This window comes from Chionomys nivalis, chromosome 14, assembly GCF_950005125.1.
Source record: "Chionomys nivalis chromosome 14, mChiNiv1.1, whole genome shotgun sequence".
Lineage (NCBI taxonomy): Eukaryota > Metazoa > Chordata > Mammalia > Rodentia > Cricetidae > Chionomys > Chionomys nivalis.
Window position 1 is genome coordinate 70510728 of NC_080099.1, and position 8327 is coordinate 70519054.

General features: G+C 45.9%; 1 pseudogene; it reads right to left on the minus strand.

Moving 5' to 3' along the window:
• The window catches only part of LOC130886553 (DNA-(apurinic or apyrimidinic site) endonuclease-like), a 38122-nt pseudogene extending 30186 nt beyond the window's left edge, over window positions 1–7936 (minus strand).
• Between the last annotated feature and the right edge of the window lie 391 nt (window positions 7937–8327).

The following is an 8327-nucleotide window of genomic DNA, read 5'->3' on the forward strand; positions in this document are numbered from 1 at the left end:
AGTGGCCATTACCTGAACTTAAGATGCTCAAGGACATCACCAGAAATCTACTTAAAGAAGGATGGATAAGGCCCTCCATAAGATCCTATAACAGTCCTGTGTTTGTGATATGTAAGCCTAATGGAACCTGGAGAGTCTTACAGGACCTACAAGCAATCAATACCCATGTAGGGTTAGTAGGGGCCCCTTTAAGGGCTAACCTTGGGTCCCAGCAATCCCCACCCAGTTTCCCCTCACTGTAATTATCTAAATGACTGCTTCTTCTCAATCCCTCTTCATGAGGAGGATTGTGAAAGTCTGCCTTTTCTATTCCTACAGTTAACTCCTCTTGACCTGATAAGAGATATGAATGGGCTATTCTCCCACAGGGGATGGCCAATAGTCTGGCCTTTTGCCAACAATATTTGTATAGTATCCTTTCTCCCTATTTTGACAAAGATAATACCCTCCTATATGTTTATATGGATGATCTAATTATTGGGCATTTGGAGGAATCAGGCCTAACTCCCTGGGTAACCACTATTGTTGATATCTTTCAACATGTATTTAAATTAGCCACAAACAAAATACAAAAGGTACCCCCAGTTCATATATTGGGATATTAACATTCACTCAAGCCAAAGTGAATGGACCCCAATCAATCCTGCCTGAGCCTCTCACTTTATTGGGGTCACAGGAGATACTGGGAGAAATGAACTGGGTAAGGCCCAGTTGCCGGTAGAGACTGGATGACTAGATGTGTTACATGATCTTCTAAAAGGGAGGCAACCTTATGAGATCATTTCATTGCCCCCTGAGGGTCATCAGACACTCCCTGAATTTGTCAACGAGCTCCATCAGGCTTCTTTGGTGAGATATAATCCTAACATTCCAATCCAAGGCTGGATGTTGTTAGGGAAAAAGAGCATGCTGGCTGCCATTGTTCAGCAGTCACAACCACTAGAATGGGTACACACCACCCTGGGGGCACTCCCAGAGAATACTGTGTAGTCGATCAAATAGCTGATAAGATAATAAAAATCAGGGACACCTTCCTCCGACATTATAGACGGCAGGAAGAATGGGGTCACCTTTGTAGTTTTCCCTAGGGGGGACCAAGACAAAGATTACTAAAATTCTCCCTTGTGAGGGATCTGCTCAATATAAGGAAGTGATGACTCTACAAGAGGTCCCAGAACCCTGCAGCCTCTGTTCAGACAGCTCTTATGTGGTGAACCTACCGCCACACTTACCCTATGCCTATATCAGATTGGATGCTAATCCCATTTCTGCCCTGATGATACAACTTGCATTGCTCTTAGAAAAGGTAGGAAAAAAAACATACATTCAACATCTCAGAGGACACCAAAACCTCCTGGCCTCATTTCCCAAGGGAAGGCTGCTGCGGATGCTGTAGCTTTAGGGACCTGTCTCATGGAGGTCTCAACTCTGCCCACACAAAATGCTACCCAATTGCATGACTTAACTCATGTTAACTGGAGAGGACTCAAGTACCTATATCCCCAGCTCCCCACAACAGAAATAAAGAGAATTGTTCATACATGTAAGACTTGCCAACAGTTTCTCCATACCCCCCACCTTTACAAAGGCCAGGAGTGAACCCAAGAGGGTTAGGATCCAATATCATCTGGCAAACAGATGTAACACACTACCCTCCATTTGGCAAACTAAAATATATGTTGGTGACCATAGACACGTACTCTAAGGCATGCTAGACTACTGCCCACTCAGGGGAAAAGGCAACCCATGCCAAAAGCCACTTCTTAAAATGTTTTGCTATGTTGGGACTACCACAACAGGTCAAGACTGACAGTGGCCTCTATTTTATAAGTAAAACATTAAAAGAATTCTTCCAGAGATGGAATTTATCCCATACTACCGAGATCCCATACAACCCTCAGGGTCAAACGATTGTTGAAAGACATCACCAATATCTCAAAGAGGTCCTTATAAAACAAAAAGGAGAGAAGTCCCCCCATCTACAACGGCAAAAGGCATTATTAACCATCAATATTTTAAATTTTCAAAAATCAGATAAACAAAATAGATTCCAGAAACATTGGGGATCCCTACCAATGAGGCCCTGCTTAAAAGTTAGGTGGAAGGATCCTCTCACTAACCAATGGAGGGGCTCAGATCCCTTGTTGACACAGGGCTGAGGATATGGATGTGTCTCCCCAAACAGAGGGCAAACGCCTATATGGCTACCCGCTCATAACTTAAAGTTTCTTCCCTCCCCTCAAAACAATGGGGAAGATCAAGCTTGGTGTGGGAGGTCCTTCTGTCTATGTGTTGCTTTTATTGGTTAATGGATAAAGAACTGCTTTTGAGCCCGTGATAGGATAGAACAGAGCTAGGTGGGGAAAACTAAACTGAATGCTGGGAGGAAGAAGGCGGAGTTAGGGAGAAGTCATTGAGCCTCCGGAGACATACGCTAGGAACTTTAGTCAGTAAGCCACAGTCTCATGGTGATATACATATTATTAGAAATGGGTTAAACTAAGATGTAAGAGTTATCCAATAAGAAGTTATAGCTAATGGGCCAAGCAGTGATTTAATTAATACTGTTTCTGTGTGATTATTTTGGGGCTGAGCAGCTGGGAACCAACAAGTGGCTTCCTCCTACACAAAACAACCAATAAAGGAAGAAAGAGATTATAGTGGACAACCCTTAAATTCAAACACAAGAAAAGAAAAATAACAACTGCCCAAGGGAGACTGACCCTTGAGGAAAGTGTTGCCTGTTTATCTATTTCAGATGGCACTCCCAGTGGTAAAGATGGATTAAGGCCCAGGAAACAAGCCCCCACCAACCACAGAAGGTAGATCCTGTGGAGTGCTGGCACTGGAGGGATCCTAAACCAGATTTCTCAGATTTTGACACCCAGATGTGGTGGCCTGACCTGATGTTTGACCTGTGGGAGCTGAGATGTGGGAGACTGGATTCCAGGGATCGAAGGGAGACCTGAATGTGGAGGCTCTTGGGGGTGCACCCTATCCCAGGCATCTTACCCTAATGAGCCTGGGTGTTCTCATGTCCTTAGGAGACATGCCCTCCTGAAGACGCCCTTTATGTCTGCTCAGGAAGCAACCGACTGCCTCTGCTATTAGAAACTTCAGGGGAGGGGGATTCCTGATTACTGTTGTTCTTCCTGGGGATGTGAGCAGACTGGGCTGGACATAATTAGAAAAGACAGAGACTGTATTACGTTATTTACAAAAGTCTTTGGATTCCTCAGCAAGGGTAACCTTACAAAATAGGAGAGGCTTGGACTTGCTGTTTATGGAACAGGGAGGAATTTGCGGGGCACTTGGAGAAGAATGTTGCTTCTATGTGGACCATTCTGGGATAGTTACAAGAACCCTAGATGAGTTAAGAAAAGATATTGATTCATTTAAGACAAGGATCCCTTATGAGACCTGGTCTAATTGGTCCCATGGATTACCACACTCATCTCTTCCCTAATTGGGCCGATGGCTATTTGTTTATTGATCTGTCTTTTTGGTCCATGCTTCTCTAAAGGCTAAAACAAGCATCCCAAAGACAGATACAACAGGTACAACTCATGGCCCTTTGAGTACATTATGATAGGCTCAATACATCTCACCCTACAGATGAACTCTCAATTTGAGGGTATCCAGGCAAAAAATCTGGATAGGGGTGGCCCTGACCCGTACTCTCTCCCCGGTGGGCTATTCTGACTTGGCGACTGGGGTAGGGGGTGGGATAGAAAACAAAGGGGGGAGATGTTGGGCCAAAATTATCTCAGGGCCTGTAGGACAGAGAAAAGCCTGGCTCGAGTTTGAGGGAACCGAGTGAGGAAGAGACAGCAAGATCTAGGTAGAGGCCCCTCCCCCACATCACACGATGTCACCTAACCTATATAAACTGATGCTCACAGTAATAAACTAAGTTCTTGCTTTGACTTGACTCCCTATTGCATCTGATTGTCCTGTGTTGTGGGGCTGCAGAATGGACAGATAGCGCACTCACCTTTCCCTGGGGAATAAGGAGGCTAAGGAAGTCTAGCAAATGCTTGGTAATCCCAAGTACATTTTACACGCTAGAATTACAGATAGATTTTTTAAAAAAAAAAAAGTGTTTGGGTTTAGCATTTGAGGTGGTGGTGACCGTGGGTGGTGGCAGCAGCCCAGTGGTGGCAGTGGCTGTGGTGGTGGTGGCGATGGTAATTTGAGACTTTTGTTGTTATTGTTAGCCTTTGCCCTTTGAGATAGCATCTCACTTGGTAGCTTAAAGCAAGCCTGGCACTGAGAGAATCCTCCCATTTCAGTCTTCCAAGTTCAGGGATGGCAGACTTGAACCACTGCTCTCAGCTGGGACAGATTTTATTTGTTTGTTTGTTTGTTTTAGAACAGAGTCCCTTCCATGCTACCTAAATGAAGCTTTCTAGGAGTCAAGCACCAAGCATCGATTGAAGGTGTGGTCTTAGTGGTAGTGAACAGCACACATCTGAGTAGCAAATCCTTAGCAGCCCTCAATAACAGAGAGGCCACGCTTCTGCAATGTGTATTCCCTGTGTACCAAGCATTATACCAGGAGCCTCTGGGATGATTAGGTCCCATGGTGGTAGAACTGGAGAGGGAGAGGACTGTGAAGGGTTTTAGGATTCTGCTAGAGAGAGAAAGAAGCAGGACCTCCCATAATGCCTAGCTTGAGTGCTAGAGCAGAAACAGCCCGTTTTGGACTGAGGCCGAACAGAAGGAACAAAGATAATGTATTCATTTTTAAAATAGTAATAATACATACAATAAATAAATACAGTTTATTTATCTATTTATTCACTGCGGGGGTGGAGATTGAAGGCAGGGTTGTGCACATGCTAGGAGCTATACCCTAGCCCACAAATTTACTTTAAAAAGTAAAGCAGTGTTTTATCATATGTATGGCTTCCTTGCTCTCTGAACTGGGAAGTATTCCGAGAAGTTGTCTAACTTTAAATTGCAAATGTATAGTTTCCCAGGCATAAACAAGTAAGTCAAATTGCACTCTCCCTACAGAGGTTTGAGACAGTGGGTCAAGAGCCCCTTCCTCCCTGTGTTACCTGTGAAAACTGGAAGGCTGGCCTGGAGGGTCACTTGGGAATCTTGAATTTGTCTTTGGGATAAACAAGCACAAAAGGAGCATGTGTGTGTGTGTGTGTGTGTGAGAGAGAGAGAGAGAGAGAGAGAGAGAGAGAGAGAGAGAGAGAGAGAGAGAGAGAGACCGTCCCATGGAGACCTCCCACCATCCTCCTTTGGATTCCCAGTCTGTAATAGTGTCTTACAGATTTCAGGGCTAGCCTCAGACTGCTCTGCCATCTCTGAGCGGAGTTACTTGCAAACCTGGTAACGTGTACTGTGCCTGTCAAGGCCGCCTTCACTGAGATTTTCTCCACGTCTTCGGTGGCGCAACAACAGCAGTGCCTTCTTTATTGGACGGGTAGGATCCCTTCTGCTGACCGCTCCATTACTCCAACCCTAATTCATTAATTTAAAAAAAAAATGAAAGCAACAAGTAGGGTTAGACAGATGGCTCTTTGGGTAAAGTGTTTGCTGTGAAAGTGGGTGAGAAGGTGAGCTAAATCCCCAGGAACCATAGGAAAAAGCTAGGTGTGCTGGTGCATGCTTGCATCCCAGCACAGGGAAGGCAGAGGCAAGCGGGCTCCTGGGGCTCCCTGACCTACTCAGTGAGTTGTAAGTCAGGGAGAGATGCTGTATTCAAAACAAAACAGGTGGACAGTACCTGAGGAACGAAACCCAAGGTTGTCCTTTGGCCTTCACATGAACACACACACACACACACACACACACGAATAAAACATAAAATACCTAAGGAAATTTAATTTCCCCAACTTTGTAAGCTCTGGCTTCTCCATGTTGTCAGGGAACGCTAGAGAGAGCCACAATGCGCTAGAGAGAGCCACAGTGCGCTAGAGAGAGCCACAGTGCGCTAGAGAGAGCCACAGTGCGCTAGAGAGAGCCACAGTGCGCTAGAGAGAGCCACAGTGCGCTAGAGAGAGCCACAGTGCGCTAGAGAGAGCCACAGTGCGCTAGAGAGAGCCACAGTGCGCTAGAGAGAGCCACAGTGCGCTAGAGAGAGCCACAGTGCGCTAGAGAGAGCCACAGTGCGCTAGAGAGAGCCACAGTGCGCTTGTGACCCTGAGAAGACAACATCAGGAGTAGGTTCTCTCCTTCCACTGAGGGTGCCAGGTATCAGGCTTCCTGGCAAGCACTTGATCCACTGAGACATCTCCCTGGCCCAGCTTTGGGATCATAATCTTCCCTTATGAGATGGGTCTGCAGTCAGAGCCGTTCTCTAGACGCTGGGCAGCAGAGGTTAGTGGCATAGTCAGTCTCTGACATGGGGAGAAAGCTGTCAGTCTTGGTGTGCTGTTGTTGAGCTAGGATGTCAGGCATTTTCTACCCACAATAGCTCTGAGTTAAAGTTGTTTATTTACAGTTACCTGGTTTCAGGTTTGGGTTTGGTTTTTGGAGACAGAGCTCATATAAGCCTAGGCTGGCCTTGAGCATAGCTGAGGATAACCTTAAACTAACACATCTACTGCCCAAGTGCTGGGATTGCTGGTCTGTGTACTACAGGCAGTTTATATCGTGCTAGGGTCTGAACCCGAGGCATCGTGTGTTAGAGAAACACTCTGCCAGTTAAGCCGATCCCAGCTCAGATACTGGCATTATAATAAGATTAAAACTTCATTTTAAAAAAGAAACAAGGATAATCCATATTCTCAATTTGAAAATTAAAACAAAATGTTAAAGCGCCCTGTAGTCCCCCCTCCCTTCTCTCGCCCTTTCTGCCCATCAATCTCACCTGCTTTCTTAGCTGGGCCCCAAGTGAGCTATTCGGTCTGTGTCCTGTCAACCCATAACGTGACCTCCCACTCACACGGCTGTGTATAGCATTTGACTCTTACACATACAATTTCTTACTTAGACATTTAACCCAAGACATTTAATATTAATTTCAAAATCTCAGACTAACAATTGCAGCTTAGCAGAAGCTAACCCTGCAGTGGTTGCTAAAGAAGGCAAAGCTACGGGTACTGAACCATGTGGGTTTCATTTTCCAGTCTGGGAACTCTGGGCCCTTCTTGTGTTTCTGTTTGTTCGCTTTTCTTTCTCTAATTATTATCCTTTTTCTCATGTAGCCTAGGCTGACTTCGAACTTGCTGAGGATTGCTTTGCCACTACCTCCGTGTACTGAGATCTCAGGGGAGTCTGGTCCATTCGAGCTGGACTGAAAGCCGGGGCTCCCTGCACAACAGGCAAGCCCTGAGCCGCGGCCCCAGCGCCAGTCTCTCCTGCTTTCTGAGCGCTACATTTAGCTCTTTCATGGCACCTACATTTTGGCCGGTTCACTTCACGTTAGCGCTTCACCTAGAAAGCAGAAGAGCTATGCACAGGCCCGGTGCATCAGAAAGTGGAGAATTTGAAAGTGCTTTTGCCTATGGTTGTCTAAAAGAAAATTTGAGCGTTTGCAAACTCCACTTCCATCCTTCTGCACCCTTCCTCCACTGCCCACAGACCAGCAGGGTTTGACTCCACAGGAGATTTATAGGGGAACATATCTGGATCTCTCTTTCCATCCTGCTCTGTTAAAGTCCAGTTGGCTGAGGCTCAGGGCAAGGTGCCAGGCCTAGATTTCAGGGGCGGGGGTAGGGTCGTCCAGAGAGATAGGGGCGGATGTGATTTGGCGGCTGTGTGCGATCTGGCACGGCGTTTTACGTGCTGCGGTGTTCCTTCTCTTGAGCTCGGTACAGGCACTTAGAAGACCGTTCATCATCGCGAAGCATCCAGGCAGCACCTACTTGGCACCAAAAGCATCCCGAAGGTCTTTGAATAATGGTATCTGAGCGAGAGGCCCAGGAACCACAACAGAATGGCACTGCGTGGTACCGAGGTCACGTGATACCGGCATTTCAGGGAAATTAGGCTGTTCTCCTGTTTCTGACAATCTGAAAGAATGCTGGAGAGGTAAGACATTTTTTCTGTTTTCACTGGAGAAGTGAAACAATAGCAACCACATATTTTGAAGTGAAACTATATTTCACAGACAAATAAAATGAAAAAATAGTGTTGAGATTTTTCCATTCTTTTTCCTCTTTCCCTTTCTTGATTTCACATAATTAATAAGTAAAGAGGAACAAAATCCTGCCCACTCCTCAGAACAAAACTGCCTCCTCCCATCACTTGTCAGTTTTCTCAAGAATATTTTCCACCTCTGGCCAAGGATTTCTGATTTGTGGTTTGGCCAGCTGCAGACTTTGGGAAGAGGTGTCCGGAATTGGGTGTTGGGGATCAACACTTCG